Source organism: Mustelus asterias, chromosome 19 (assembly GCF_964213995.1).
Source record: "Mustelus asterias chromosome 19, sMusAst1.hap1.1, whole genome shotgun sequence".
Taxonomy (NCBI): Eukaryota; Metazoa; Chordata; class Chondrichthyes; order Carcharhiniformes; family Triakidae; genus Mustelus; species Mustelus asterias.
The window spans coordinates 40,966,960-40,983,420 of NC_135819.1; positions in this window are offsets into that span (position 1 = coordinate 40,966,960).

Genomic DNA, 16,461 nt, shown 5'->3' on the forward strand with positions numbered 1-16,461 from the left:
TCACTCACTCACACACACACACACACGTACTCACTCACACACACACATGTACTCACTCACACACACACATGTACTCACTCACACACACACACACATTCACTCACTCACACACACACACACACATGCACTGACTCGCACACACACACACACACGCATCTACACACTCTCTCTCTCCTACACATGCACAGACATGCACCCACACACTCACTCTCTCTCTCACACACATACAGACACACACACACACACACACACACACACATAGACATGCGCACACAGAGAAGCGCACACAGACACACACACATGCACTCACACACTCGCACACACGCACTCACACACACGCACCTACACACTCAATCTCTCTCTCCCACACACACGCACAGACATGCACCCACACGCTCACTCTCTCACTCCCACACACGCACACACAGATGTACATCTACACACTCACTCCCCACACTCACTCTCAGCATACACATATACACTCATTATTTGTCTTTTGTTATTTTCTCATCCTCTTTTCTTTCCCCTCTCTTTTTTCCTGCTTCTTTTCCTTGTGTTTTTTTTTACTTTTGTCTCCATACCATATCTGGTTGCAGATCAAGTCTTTTTTTTACTTGTTGCCAGAGCAGCAGACTGAAATGGAGCTGGTGCATTCAGACGGAAAGCTCCCTGTTTGTACTGTCGGCCTGCTGGCTTAATAGGGGGCGTCAGGTACCCCTATGGATACTGGGTAAATCATAGCTCCAGAAAATCCTCTCATTTCCCGATGACTTAAGGTGAAGGAAACTTAGGATTCAGTAATGGGGAGATGAACCCACAGGCAAGAGGACATGAGATGCTAATGACACAATGGGTGGGATCTTATGGCCTCGCTCATCCTGAAATCGTACAATCCCAACGGACCTTTCCATGGTCTGCCCCTTGCCCACTCCGATTCCCGTGGTTGGCAAGACGGTAAAATTCTGGCCAATGAGACTCCCCCAGAATGTACAATATGCAATAGGCAGAGTATAGGAGCAAGGAAAGAGCAAATAGTTCAATGGTTCATAGAATCCCTACCGTACAAAAGGAGGCCATTTGGCCCATCGAGTCTGTACCGACCACAATGCCACCCAGGCCCTATTCCTGCAACCTCACGCATTTAACCCTGCTAGTCCCCCTGACACTAGGGTCAATTTAGCATGGCCAATCAGCCTAACCCACACTGTTTGAGGAAACCGGAGCACCCAGTTGCAGAGGAATGCTTCAGATGATTTTCATAGTTACTGAAGCAATAATCTATTAATCTAAGTCTGTTAAGAAAAAGGAAAAGATTTGAAAAACAGGGCAATCTGATCATCAGGTAGGTAACACCATTTTCAAGTTTGCTGATGACACCACTGGTTGGATCTCAAACAATGATGAGACTGAGTACAGGAATGAGATAGAGAATCTGGTGAACTGGCGCGACAACAATAATCTCTCCCTCAATGTTTGTACAATGGAGGAAATAGTCATTGACTTCAGGAAACGTAGTGGAGGACATGCCCCTGTCTATATCAAAGGTGACAAAGTGGAAATGGTCAAAAGCTTCAAGTTTCTAAGTGTCCAGATCACCAACAACCTGTCCTGGTCCCCCCATGCCGTGCTATGGTTAAGAAAGCCCACCAGAAGGCTAAGGAAATTCGGCATGTCCACTACAACTCTCACCAGTTTTTACAGAGGCACCATAGAAAGCATCCTATCTGGGTGTATCACAGCTTGGTATGGCTCCTGCTCTGCCCAAGACCGCAAGAAGCAACAGAGTTGAGAACGTAGCCCAATCCATCACACAAACCAGCCTCCCACCCATTGACTCTGTCTACACTTCCCCGCTGCCTCGGAAAAGCAGTCAGCATAATCAAGGACACCATGCACCCCGGACATACTCTCTTCCACCTTGTTCCATCAGGAAAAAGATACAAAAGTCTGAGAATATGTACCAACCGACGCAAAAACAGTTTCTTCCCTGCTGCCATCAGACTTTTGAATGGTCCAATCACACATTAAGATGATCTTTCTCCTCACCCTATCTGTATCTGCAACACTATATTCTGCACTCCATCCTTTTCTTCTCTCCTATGTACTCTATGAATGATATGTTTTGTCTGTATAGCATGCAAAAAACAATACTTTTCACTGTTTCCCAATACATGTGATAATAATAAATCAAATTAAATCAATTAAAAATATCACAGGATACTGGGGAGATTTACAGGTTATCTTGTTGGGTTTGGTAGGAATGTTCCTGATTCTCCTGGCCCACAAGCAGTGCTGTAAAGGCAATTGGCTTACGCATTCAGCCCTTCTCACCTCTGTTCACTTGCCAGGGTTCCTGAGGCTTGGGAAAGCCAGATGGCCATGCTTAAAATAGAATCACTGTTAAAATGAAGGCATGCAACCTCATTAAAACAATGGAACCACCAACCCACCTCCTATGTGCAGGTTGGTCACCCATCCACTATGACTGACGTGTGTGGATTTGAGATGGGTTGGGTACACGTATCAGATTTTTGGCTTTTTAACCTCCCACCTGAACCAAGCCCACCTGAGTTAAAATCTTCCTCCCAATATTAGAAATGTGCCTGGATGGGTGTTTGTAAGATGTGACATTTTACTTACAGTTCCAGGTGGGACCAGCTGGTGGCACTTCAGAACAAGAATCTTGTCCAAGGGAATGTACACGATCAATCAGAAACAGAGTGGAGAACATCTTCGGGCACTGACTGCAATTTTAACTCTGTCCTGACTGGAAAGCCACTCTGGCTGATAGCGGGAAGAGGATCTGGAACTGGAAGCACACATTAAGGTAAGATATTCATTATTTGAAGGATCTGCAAGCTCATGGGGCGGGATTTTAACAGCACGCCCGCCCAAGGTTCGTACAATCCCGCCTGAGACCAACAGAGAATGCTGTTCTCCGAGCCGAGCCTGCCCCCGGAATCGGGGCGGGCGTGCCGGTAAAATCCCGGCCCATGTCTCCACATTCCAGAATCACAGAATTGTCAGAGCGCTGAAGAAGGCCATTCGGCCCATTCTGTCTGCGCCAGCTCTCCAGATGAACAATTCACATAGCATATGGTATGCTTGCCTTTATAGGACGGGGTATAGAGTATAAAAGCTGGAGTCTGATGATGCAGCTGTATAGAACGCTGGTTAGGCCACATTTGGAGTACTGCGTCCAGTTCTGGTCGCCGCACTACCAGAAGGACGTGGAGGCATTGGAGAGAGTGCAGAGAAGGTTTACCAGGATGTTGCCTGGTATGCAGGGTCTTAGCTATGAGGAGAGATTGGGTAGACTGGGGTTGTTCTCCTTGGAAAGACGGAGAATGAGGGGAGATCTAATAGAGGTATACAAGATTATGAAGGGTATAGATAGGGTGAACAGTGGGAAGCTTTTTCCCAGGTCGGAGGTGACGATCACGAGGGGTCACGGGCTCAAGCTGAGAGGGGCGAAGTATAACTCAGACATCAGAGGGACGTTTTTTACACAGAGGGTGGTGGGGGCCTGGAATGCGCTGCCAAGTAGGGTGGTGGAGGCAGACACGCTGGCATCGTTTAAGACTTACCTGGATAGTCACATGAGCAGCCTGGGAATGGAGGGATACAAACGATTGGTCTAGTTGGACCAAGGAGCGGCACAGGCTTGGAGGGCCGAAGGGCCTGTTTCCTGTGCTGTACTGTTCTTTGTTCTTTGTTCTTTGTTGTATAGTGCCATTCTGCTACCATCTCCCCAAAAAAACTGCACATCCTTCCCTTTCTGACAAAACCCAAGGCCTTTCTGAATGTTTTAATTGAAGATGCCTCCACTACAATCTCGCACTTTAACCACTAGCTGTGTGAAAAAGTTCCCTTTGTATTGTTTTTGCTTCTTTTGCCAATGATTTTAAATCTGAGGCCCTTTCGTCCTTGATCCTTTCACAAGTGGGAATAATTTCTCCCTGTTTACTCTTGTCTAGGCCTGTCAAGATTTTGAATAGCTCTATCAAATGTCCTCTCAGCCTTCTGTTCTCCAAGGAAAACAGTCCTAACTTCTCCAATTTATCCTCATAACTGAAGCGCCTCATCCCTGGAACCATTCTTGTGAATCTTTTCTAATTTCTCCAATGCCTTCACATCCTTCCAAAAATGCAGTGTCCAGGATTGGATGCAGTATTCCAGCCAAGACTGAATGAGTGCATCACACAAGTTCTGCATAACCTCCTTGGTTATTCAGATAATGAAGCCCAGGATACTGTGTGCTTTATTATCTGTTCTTTCAACCTGTCATGCCAACTTCAATGATCTATGCACATATACACCCAGGTTCCTCTGCTCCTGCATCCCCTTTAGAGTTGAACCCTCTATTTTATACTATCTCTCCATGTTCTTCCTACCAAAATGAATCACTTCACATTTCTCTGCATTGAACTTCATTGCGCACTTGTCCACCCAATCCACCAACTTGGCTTCGTCCTTTTGAAGTTGTGCACTGTCCTTCTCATAGTTCACAACGCTTCCATGTTTTGTGGCATCCACAAATTTTGAAATTGTGCCCTGCGCACCAAAATCTAAGGCCGGGATTTTCCAGCCACTCACGCCCTGCCCCTGCTGCAAGTGAGGAGAGAGGATCTGGCGCTCAGCCAAATCTCCCTTCGCTGCAGAGGGATCAGAAAATCCCGCCAGCATGAACAGCTGGAAAATTCCACCCTAGGTCACTCATTTATATTAGGAAAAGAAATGCTGACCCTGGGGAAACTCCAGCCTTCCTCCAGCCTGGAAAACATCCTGTTTCCTGTATTTGGCCAATTTCTATCCACGTTGCTGCTGTCCGTTTTATTCTATGAGGTGTAATTTTGTTCAGTGGTCTGTTTGCAGCACTGTATCAGATGCTTTTTGGAAACATATGGATGCCACATTAACAGTGTTAAACTCATCGACCCTCTCTGTTACCTCTTCAGAAAACTCAGACAAGTTAGTTAAACGTGGTTTTAGAACATAGAACATAGAACAGTACAGCACAGAACAGGCCCTTCGGCCCACGATGTTGTGCCGAGCTTTGTCTGAAACCCAGATCAAGCTATTTCCTCCCTATCATCCTGAAGTACTCCATGTGCCTATCCAATAGCTTCTTAAATGTTCCTAAAGTTTCTGACTCCACTATCACTGCAGGCAGTCCATTCCACACCTCAACCACTCTCTGAGTAAAAAACCTACCTCGGACATCCTTCCTATATCTCCCACCATGAACCCTATAGTTATGCCCCCTAGTTACCGCTCCATTCACCCGGGGAAATAGTCTTTGAACGTTCACTCTATCTATCCCCCTCATCATCTTATAAACCTCTATCAAGTCTCCTCTCAACCTCCTTCGCTCCAAAGAGAAAAGCCCAAGTTCCCTCAGCCTTTCCTCATAAGACCTACCCTCCAAACCAGGCAGCATCCTGGTAAATCTCCTTTGCACTCTTTCCAGTGTCTCCGCATCCTTCTTGTAGTGAGGTGACCAGAACTGCACACAATATTCCAAATGTGGTCTCACCAAGGTCCTGTACAGTTGCAGTTCCCTTAGGAACAGTTCCCTGTACAGTTCCCTTAGGAAATCCATGCTTTCCTTAATTAACCCACATATGATACAATGGAAGAAACAAGGGGCCCAGTACTGAGTCCTGTGGAACTATACTGGAATTCTCTCTTTCACCTCTTCCATCGGGAAAAAGATACAAAAGTCTGAGGTCACGTACCAACCGACTCAAGAACAGCTTCTTCTCTGCTGCCGACAGACCTTTGAATGGACCTACCTCGCATTAAGTTGATCTTTCTCTACACCATAGCTATGACTGTAATAATACATTCTGCACTGATGGCAATTTACATGCCACCACCACCAGTGTATCTGCGGCAGAGACTGACCTCAGCGGGACTGGAAAATGTATAAGTGAGACGGAAGCAATGCTTTAGCAGGGGAGTATTTCGCCAGATACAAAAACCAACCAGGTGGTGCTCCGGTATGGTGCCAGTTCCAAAACCAAGTGGATCGATCAGAGTCCGTGTCGACCTAACGCAATTCAACGCAAGGGTGGTAGAACAGGAGATACACCTGATGGCATCTGCAGATGAGAACCTATAAAGGTCACAAAGAGTACAATCTTTACTGTGCTTGAAGCAAACAGCAGATTCTGACAGTTATTGCTGGATTAGGAGTCAACATTTCTAACCACCTTTGTAACAAAGGGCGTAGGGAGGTATAGTGGTACGGTCACTGGATTATCAATCCAGTAGCCAAGGCTCATGCTCTGGTGGCATGAGCTCAAAATTTAAATTCAATTCATTAATTTTTTAAAAATCTGCAAGTGAACTCCGTAATGCTGACCAAGGGCGGCACGGTAGCACAGTGGTTAGCACTGCTGCTTCACAGCTCCAGGGACCTGGGTTCGATTCTCAGCTTGGGTCACTGTCTGTGTGGAGTTTGCACATTCTCCTCGTGTCTGTGTGGGTTTCCTCCGGGTGCTCCGGTTTCCTCCCACAGTCCAAAGATGTGCGGGTTAGGTTGATTGGCCAGGTTAAAAATTGCCCTTAGTGTCCTGAGATGCGTAGGTTAGAGGGATTAGCGGGTAAATATGTGGGATTTGGGCCTGGGTGGGATTGTGGTCGGTGCAGACTTGATGGGCCGAATGGCCTCCTTCTGCACTGTAGGGTTTCTATGATTTCTATGATTCTATGAAACCATCATTAATTATGCTAAAAACCCACCTGATAGAGTCATAGTCATTTCACTGGTTTAGTAACTGAGAGTTGCAGCTATGATTTGGAGACATGGGTTCAAATCCCACCACAGCAGCTGGTGGAATTTAAAAAGGAGGTCTTGTGGTGAAGTGGGCAGGGTCCCTGCCTCTTAGCCAGAAGCTCTGGGTTCAAGTTCCACTCAAGGACTAGACGGCCATGGAAGGTGCATCAATGATGTGGCCAATCAGGCTGACTGTCATCCTGCAAATCCTTCCAATATGCCTGTGGCAGGTGGTAAGAGTGGGAGAGTCACCTGGTCAGCCATGCTTGATGTGGAGTGATGCCCCTCAAGCTGTAGCCTCTAGCGAAAGGCCAGTGACCTGCCCCATGAAGAACTATCAGTGGAAACGGACAAAAGCACACATGCTTCGTCCGTCTCATGTGTCATTAGACACAGGAAAGCCTCTAAGCGCTTTTGAGAAGGAAATCTACCATTGTTACATGGTCCAGCCTACATGTGCGACTCCAGAATCACAGCAATGTGGTTGGCTCTTAACTACTCTCTGAAATGGCCTGGCAAACCACTCAGTCCAAGGGTAATTAGGGATGGGAAACAAATGTTGGCCCAGCCAGTGATACCCACATCCCATGAAAGAATATTAAAAAAATATTCAGACATTACTGTTTCAACTGTCTACCTTTCAGCATCACATCCTTACTGGAGATTTTCCAAAGAACAATATCCTAGAAGATTTGGAAGGTTTCAGATCCTACATTGATGATGTTTTAATCCATAGCTCAACATAGGAAGAAAATGACAGTGGAGTAAGAGAAGTACTAAAAGCACTTACAGAATGCTGGATCAACACTTAACACGAAGTATAAGTTTTCAAAGCTGACAATACAATTCTTATACCACATTATCCACACACTGTGGACCTGCAGAAGACCAAACATAGAAAATAATTTCCACCAAACGCCAAAGATTTATAAATATGGAACATTCCTACCCCACTGAACTCAAGTAAACCAATCTCTAAGACTGTAGGATTGGAATCTCCCTCAACTAGACGTTTATTAAATATGAAAACACAAAAGCCTCATAGACATAAATACTACAAACGGGCCAAACCTCAGCTGCATTATAAAGAGTTACAGTTTATTGTGTGGTGCCAGATTAAGCATCAGCAGCAATTATTTGAGTGGATCAAAAAGAAGTTGGTATATTTAGAGATCCTAAGTCAGTATGATCCTGAACCTCTAAATATTGTGGGGATGGATGTGTCAGCAGCAGGACTGGAAGCAGTCTTGTTCCAAATGCAATGCCAGCGGTGAGTGAGGCGAAGGTTGACTCACCCAGGCAGAGCAGATGAGATCATTCATCCTTTTTCCTACAGGGACAAGAAGAACTGTCTATCATGCATAGTGGTCATTCACTGAAACCACACAGTGCTGTGCAGTCATACAGAAAGACATACATACAATGAAGTCCACTAGTAGGGAAAGGTTGAACCTGGACTACAGCCTAAGCTCGTTTGCCCCAAGGTGTCCTGATTAATTTATGACATGAAAATAAAAGGCAAATTCCAGAGTTGTGGTTTGATCCTGTAGTACTTGTCCCCTTTAAGGGTCGAAGAGCAGAGGAAGGTCACATGACCCTGGAAACCAATCAGGGGCCAGGGTGATGGATGACCCCCAACAAGCCGAGGGTTGTCCAGCAGATTCAGTGGAGGTAGCTCACTGGCAGCACAAGCCTGCAAAACCTCTACAATTGTTATTTACCAAACTGGTGAACCAGAGATATTACCTTGGCGACAAGGATTGAAAAAAAGTAGATCATGAGTACAAAACCTTGTTGAAGTTGTGTCCAAGTTCAGAAACAGAACAGTGCTTGCAGATGTGCCTGTACATGACGGATTGATCCCTCTGTGAAGGATTGGACACTGTGGACATCATTTTACCACTTTTTTCTAAGTGCTGGTTGGATTTTAAAATGGGAGTGTTTCAGATCCAATATTTAGCCCCGTTTTAGCCCCCCCCCCATACACATTCAGCCTGCCAAATTTTGAGTGTGTCAGATTTGCACTGCAGAAGCCTGTAGAGGGAGATAGTGCGCATGTGCAGGCCTCTGATGTTGCACATTGCATTAGCAGGGGTCTGACAGAAAATACAGAGCTGCCTGAAGCAGCTCCCCTTCCCTGAAATCACAGGGGCCTGTGGCCCGAGATACAGCTCCCGCCAACACCACCCCCCCACACTGCCCAGATTGATCACAGACCCGCTTCCCCCACCGATTGTGGATCTGCCCCCTCCCCACCGATTGCAGACTGCAGAGTGGCAGCAGGCCCCCTCCCCCTCCATCCCCCCACCGATCGCAGACCGTAGAGTGACAGCGGGCCCCCTCCCCACATTAGCCCTTCCCCTATTGGCCCCATCCCCCACTGGCCCTGCCCCCCACTGGCTCTGCCCCATTAGCCACACCCACCGGCACTGCTCGGTGAGCATTGCCCAGGTGCTAGGGTGGCACTGCCAGTCTGGCACTGCTCAAGGGACACGCCCCCTTGCTCTCAGCTTCCCCAGTGGGCCTTAATGTCCTCCAGTTCCACAGACAAGGCCAAGTCAACTGCTCCCCATTCATGGGCATCATGTCTATCCCTCGCCAACAAGAACATTTCCCGGCGAGGTCATAAACGGGGACGGGCCTGGACAATTGAGAGCCAGGCTCACCAAGCAGATGCTAAACAGCATTTAAATAAATTTCCATACATTCACCTGCCTCTCGGCCATTTCTGGCGAGAAGCTGACTGCACTGGAAATCCGGTGCTCATAAAATGGCGCCAGTCGCGAAAACCGGCACCAATCGCACTCAGCGCTTTACTCCCCATTTTACCACCGCATTGCATCTGAAAACAGCTCAGCTCCTCCCTCTGTGACTGGATCCTAGGCTTCCTAACCCACAGACCACAATCAGTAAGGATAGGCAACTACATCTCCTCCACGATCCTCCTCAACACCAGTGCCCCACAAAGCTGTGTCTTTAGTGACGATACCACCATAGTGGGTTGGATCTTAAACAACGATGAGAAGGAATACAGGAAAGAGACAGAGAATCTGGCAACTTGGAGCAACACAATAATCTCTCCCTCAATGCCTAGTTTTAGTTTCCACTGGAACTAAATTTGGGATTAAAAGTGGTTACATCCTCTAACCCTCACCCGCCTCACTTTGTGGCGACACGGTGACACAGTGATTAGCATGGCTGCCTCACAGTGCCAGGGACCGGGGTTTGATTCCTGGCTTGGGTCACTGTCTGTGCGGAGTCTGCACGTTCTCCCCGTGTCTGGGTAGGTTTCCTCCGGGTGCTCCGGTTTCCCCCCACAGTCCGAAAGACGTGCTGGTTAAGTGCATTGGCCATGCTAAATGCTCCCTCGGTGTACCCGAACAGGTGCCGCAGTGTGGCAACTCGGGGATTTTCACAGTAACTTCATTGCAGCGTTAAAGTAAGCCTATTCTTGACTAATAAATAAACTGTAAAACTTTGTCCTCTCTGTATGGCCTCCATGCCCACTCCATGATGCCTAAATGCCCATTCACCCAGTGTGCACAATGTACATAACCAATGAACCACAGAGTAACAATGGTATCTTCGATATTTATTGAAAAAGAATCTTTTAAAAGGAAAAAGGACAAATATTTGCGGACTAAAAACCAAAAAAGGTAAAGAGAAAGAAGAGGGTAGTGAGATTTAGTGAATGGTTTTTTATAGTGTCAGCACGGGAAGAAGAGAGTGATATTTGTCACTGCAATCAAATAGTCACTGTTATTATGCAGGCAAATACAGCATCCAAATTTGTGCACATCACACTCCCACAGAGCAAACGATCGGATGGCCAGTTGCTCTGTTTTTGATGATCAGCGTTGATTAAGGAACGTTTGTCAGAAGTGGTCCCTAAATGTCTTTGAATAATGCCATAGAACATAGAACATAGAACAGTACAGCACAGAACAGGCCCTTCGGCCCACGATGTTATGCCGAGCTTTATCTGAAACCAAGATCAAGCTATCCCACTCCCTATCATCCTGGTGTGCTCCATGTGCCTATCCAATAACCGCTTAAATGTTCCTAAAGTGTCTGACTCCACTATCACTGCAGGCAGTCCATTCCACTCGCCAACCACTCTCTGCGTAAAGAACCTACCTCTGATATCCTTCCTATATCTCCCACCACGAACCCTATAGTTATGCCCCCTTGTAATAGCTCCATCCACCCGAGGAAATAGTCTTTGAACGTTTACTCTATCTATCCCCTTCATCATTTTATAAACCTCTATTAAGTCTCCCCTCAACCTCCTCCGCTCCAGATAGAACAGCCCTAGCTCCCTCAACCTTTCCTCATAAGACCTACCCTCCAAACCAGGCAGCATCCTGGTAAATCTCCTCTGCACTCTTTCCAGCGCTTCCACATCCTTCTTATAGTGAGGTGACCAGAACTGCACACAATATTCCAAATGTGGTCTCACCAAGGTCCTGTACAGTTGCAGCATAACTCCACGGCTCTTAAACTCCAACCCCCTGTTAATAAAAGCTAACACACTATAGGCCTTCTTCACAGCTCTATCCACTTGAGTGGCAACCTTTAGAGATCTGTGGATATAGACCCCAAGATCTCTCTGTTCCTCCACAGTCTTCAGAACCCTACCTTTGACCCTGTAATCCACATTTAAATTAGTCCCAACAAAATGAATCACCTCACATTTATCAGGGTTAAACTCCATTTGCCATTTTTCAGCCCAGCTTTGCATCCTATCTATGTCTCTTTGCAGCCTACAACAGCCCTCCACCTCATCCACTACTCCACCAATCTTGGTGTCATCAGCAAATTTACTGATCCACCCTTCAGCCCCCTCCTCTAAGTCATTAATAAAAATCACAAAGAACAGAGGACCAAGCACTGATCCCTGTGGCACTCCGCTAGCAACCTGTCTCCAATCCAAAAATTTTCCATCCACCACCACCCTCTGTCTTCGATCAGATAGCCAGTTACCTATCCAATCGACCAACTTTCCCTCTATCCCACACCTCCTCACTTTCATCATAAGCCGACCATGGGGGACCTTATCAAATGCCTTACTAAAATCCATGTATATGACATCAACTGCCCGACCTTCATCAACACACTTAGTTACCTCCTCAAAAAATTCAATCAAATTTGTGAGGCACGACTTGCCCTTCACGAATGCGTGCTGACTATCCCGGATTAATCCGCATCTTTCTAAATGGTCGTAAATCCCATCCCTAAGGACCTTTTCCATCAATTTACCAACCACCGAAGTAAGACTAACCGGTCTATAATTACCAGGGTCATTTCTATTCCCTTTCTTAAACAGAGGAACAACATTCGCCACTCTCCAGTCCTCTGGCACCATCCCTGTGGACAGTGAGGACCCAAAGATCAAAGCCAAAGGCTCTGCAATCTCATCCCTTGCCTCCCAAAGAATCCTAGGATATATTTCATCAGGCCCAGGGGACTTATCAACCTTCAGTTTATTCAAAACTGCCAGGACATCCTCCCTCCCTTCCTCCAGCCTATTAGCCTGTAACACCTCTTCCTCAAAAACATGGCCCCTCTCCTTGGTGAACACTGAAGAAAAGTATTCATTCATCACCTCGCCTATCTCTACTGACTCCATACACAAGTTCCCACTACTGTCCTTGACCGGCCCTAACCTCACCCTGGTCATTCTTTTATTCCTCACATAAGAGTAAAAAGCCTTGGGGTTTTCCTTGATCTGACCCGCCAAGGACTTCTCATGTCCCCTCCTAGCTCTCCTCAGCCCCTTTTTCAGCTCGTTCCTTGCTAACTTGTAACCCTCAATCGAGCCATCTGAACCTTGTTTCCTCATCCCTACATAAGCTTCCCTCTTCCTTTTCACAAGACATTCCACCTCTTTTGTGAACCATGGTTCCCTCACTCAGCCATTTCCTCCCTGCCTGTCAGGGACATACCTACCAAGGACACCCAGTATTTGTTCCTTGAAAAAGTTCCACTTTTCATTCGTGCCTTTCCCTGACAGTTTCTGTTCCCAACTTATGCCCCCTAATTCTTGCCTAATCGCATCATAATTACCTCTCCCCCAATTGTAAACCTTGCCCTGCCGTACGGCCCTATCCCTCTCCATTGCAATAACAAAAGACACCGAATTGTGGTCACTATCTCCAAAGTGCTCTCCCACAACCAAATCTAACATTTGGCCCGGTTCATTTCCCAGTACCAAATCCAATGTGGCCTCACCTCTTGTCAGCCTATCCACATATTGTGTCAGGAAACCCTCCTGCACACACTGCACAAAAACTACCCCATCCGAACTATTTGACCTACAAAGGTTCCAATCAATATTTGGAAAGTTAAAGTCCCCCATGACAACTACCCTGTGACCCCCACACATATCCATAATCTGCTTAGCAATTTCTTCCTCCACATCTCTATTACTATTTGGGTCCTATAGTAAACTCCTAACAACGTGACCACTCCTTTCCTATTTCTAACTTCAGCCCATATTACCTCAGTGTGCAGATCCCCTTCGAAGTGCCTTTCCGCAGCCGTTAAACTATCCTTGATTAACAATGCTACTCCTCCACCTCTTTTACCAGCTTCCCTATACTTACTGAAACATCTATACCTGGAACGTCCAACAACCATTCCTGTCCTTGTTCTACCCACGTCTCCATAATGGCCACAACATCGTAGTCCCAAGTACCAATCCACGCCCCAAGTTCATCTACCTTGTTCCGGATGCTCCTTGCATTGAAGTAGACACACTTCAACCCACCTTCCTGTCTACCGGTACCCACCCTTGACCCTGATACCTTCCCCAATACCTCACCACCCTCAACACTGACTTCTGGACTACAACTCCTTTTCCCACTCCCCTGACAAATTAGTTTAAACCCCCCTGAAGAGCCGTATCAAATTTCCCTCCCAGGATATTGGTGCCCCTCTGGTTCAGGTGCATCCCGTCCTGTTTGTACAGGTCCCACCTTCCGCAGAATGTGTTCCAATTATCCAAGTATCTGAAACCCTCCCTCCTACACCATCCCTGCAACCACATGTTTAACTGAAATCGCTTACATCTACCTGGACTGAGAGAGCAGTCAGCTGAGACCGTGGATTAAGGGTGAGTCACACGATGATTTTCTCTCCCACCTAGAGACATAAGATACAACAGCCACTTGATATTTCCGCTTGTGGATGTAAACCTACACCTGAGCCATGCTACACTCCACCATGTTGATGATAAAACGGGATTCCGGCCTATTTGCCATAATTGTGCGTGTTCCACTTGAAAGGAGATTAATTATCAAGGAGTTTAAGAGGATCATAATTTACAGGATCAAAAACATCTACACATCTTACTCCTTTATTTAGGTACGTATTAGGCTGTTATCAGGAACAATGTTGTGCACTAATCAGATTAGGCAAAATCCAATCACAATTGAAAACTGGAATATAGTTAGGATGAGGCTTTGATGCTATGGTGAATTTCATGTGTCTTGCTTATTTTAACATAATATAACATATAATAATGATAATAAATAATAATATATAGGGTGGCACAGTGGTTAGCACTGCTGCCTCACAGCGCCAGGGACCTGTGTTCGATTCCCAGCTTGGGTGACTGTGTGTGGAGTTTGCACGTTCTCCCCGTGTCTGCATGGGTTTTCCTGGATGCTCTGGTTTCCTCCCACAATCCAAAAGACGCGCTGGTTAGGTGCATTGGCCATGCTAAATTCTCCCTCAGTGTGACCCAAACAGGTGCCGGAGTGTGTCAATTAGGGGATTTTCACAGTAACTGTAAGGTGGCATGGTAGTATCATGGGACAGCACGGTGGCACTGTGGTTAGCACTGCTGCCTCACAGCACCAGGGTCCCGGGTTCAATTCCGGCCTCGGGTCACAGTCTGTGTGGAATTTGCACATTCTCCCCGTGTCTGCGTGGGTTTCCTCCAGGTTCTCTGGTTTCTTGCCACAGTCCAAAGACAGGTTAAGTTGATTAGTGTCAGGGGGTTCGCAGGGTAAAGACGTGTGGTTATGGAAATAGGGCTTGGGTGGAATTGTGGTTGGTGCAGGCTCGATGGGCCGAATGGCATCCTTCTGTACTGTCGGGATTCTATGATTCATTGCAGTGTTAATGTAAGCCTACTTATGACTAATAAATAAACTTTACTTTTGACATTCCTCGTTGCTTCATGGATTATAAAGCAAAATTAAACATGCAATGACATAGGGTGATATTAGGGCAGGTGACCAAGAGCGTGGTCACAGAGGTAGTTTTAAAGAGTCTATTCTCTCTGTGGCTAACTGCTTCCACTGCTTTTGCAGTGTATTTCTGATGGACCTCTGGTCCTTTGTGGATAGAGCATCTCGCTCCTTCTCTCAGCTTCCTGGGCTGCAGCTGAGAACCTGGGAGCCCTCTCTCCAGCCTGCTGGGCATGTCTCCAGTTTATTTCCACTCCGTAAATCAATCCCAGCTAGTTTACTGTGCTTCTGCAGCCAGAAGGCACCTCTCCTTTAAGTAGTGAAGGCTGCTTTAATTGGTGCCAGCCTCACACCAAGTTGGACCCCCCACTGAGTAAAGCGATTAGGGCTTGGCTACCTGCCACCATGGTGGAAATGAGCAGGAAGCACAGTGTTTGTATGCTGCCAGTATCACTTTCAACTGGCATGGGTTGGTCACACATGGTGATTCCTGTGCCCATGGACAGGGTTTGTCCAATCTTCAGTCCCAGAAACCATAATGGACCACTAAATGACTTCTGATTCAAGCAACATTCCTCTTCCATGCACCAACAGCAGTTGGAAAAGAAGCATAACGTGCCTCTACTTTTGGCTGAAATACTCATGTTGTACTGAGGAAGTACTGCACTGTTAGAGGTAAAAGCAAATTACTGCAGATGCTGGAATCTGAAACAAAAACAGAAAATGCTGGAAAATCTCAGCAGGTCTGACAGCATCTATGCAGAGAGAATAGAGCCAACATTTCGAGTCCGCATGACCCTTTGTCAGGGCCTGTTGGAGGTACTATCTTTTGGATGAGACCCCATCTTTCCTCTTAGATGAATGTAAAAGATCCCATGACATGATTACAGTGGTCCGCTCAATATCATAGCCAGTATTTATCCCTCAAGATCAACCACTTGGTCACTGGCTCATCGCTGTTTGTGGGACTTTGCTGTTTTTACAAATTGGCTGTTGCCTTTCCTGCATTACAACAGTGAGCACAGGAATCATAGAATCATAGAATACCACAGTGCAGAAGGAGGCCATTCAGCCCATTGCGTCTGCCCCGACCACAATCCCACCCAGGCCCTATCCTCACAACCTCATGCATTTACCCGAGCTAGTCCCCCTGACACTAAGGGGCAATTTAGCATGGCCAATCCACCTAACCCGCACATCTTTGGACTGTGGGAGGAAACCGAAGCACTTGGAGGGAACCCACGCAGACAGTGGGATAACCCACTCAGATACGGGGATACCCACACAGACAGAAAGTGCTTTATAAAATACTTTCAAACTATTTCAAAAATCAATTGGATGTTCTGAAGTCATCAAAGTTAAATAGATGAATACAATTCTTTAAATTTTCTATTTGGGCTATTAAATTATCTTTGCAACTGATAATGCCTGGTGCTCTTGAAATGGTGGTGTTTTTTGTGCAATTAAGAGCTAAAACTGCAGTTC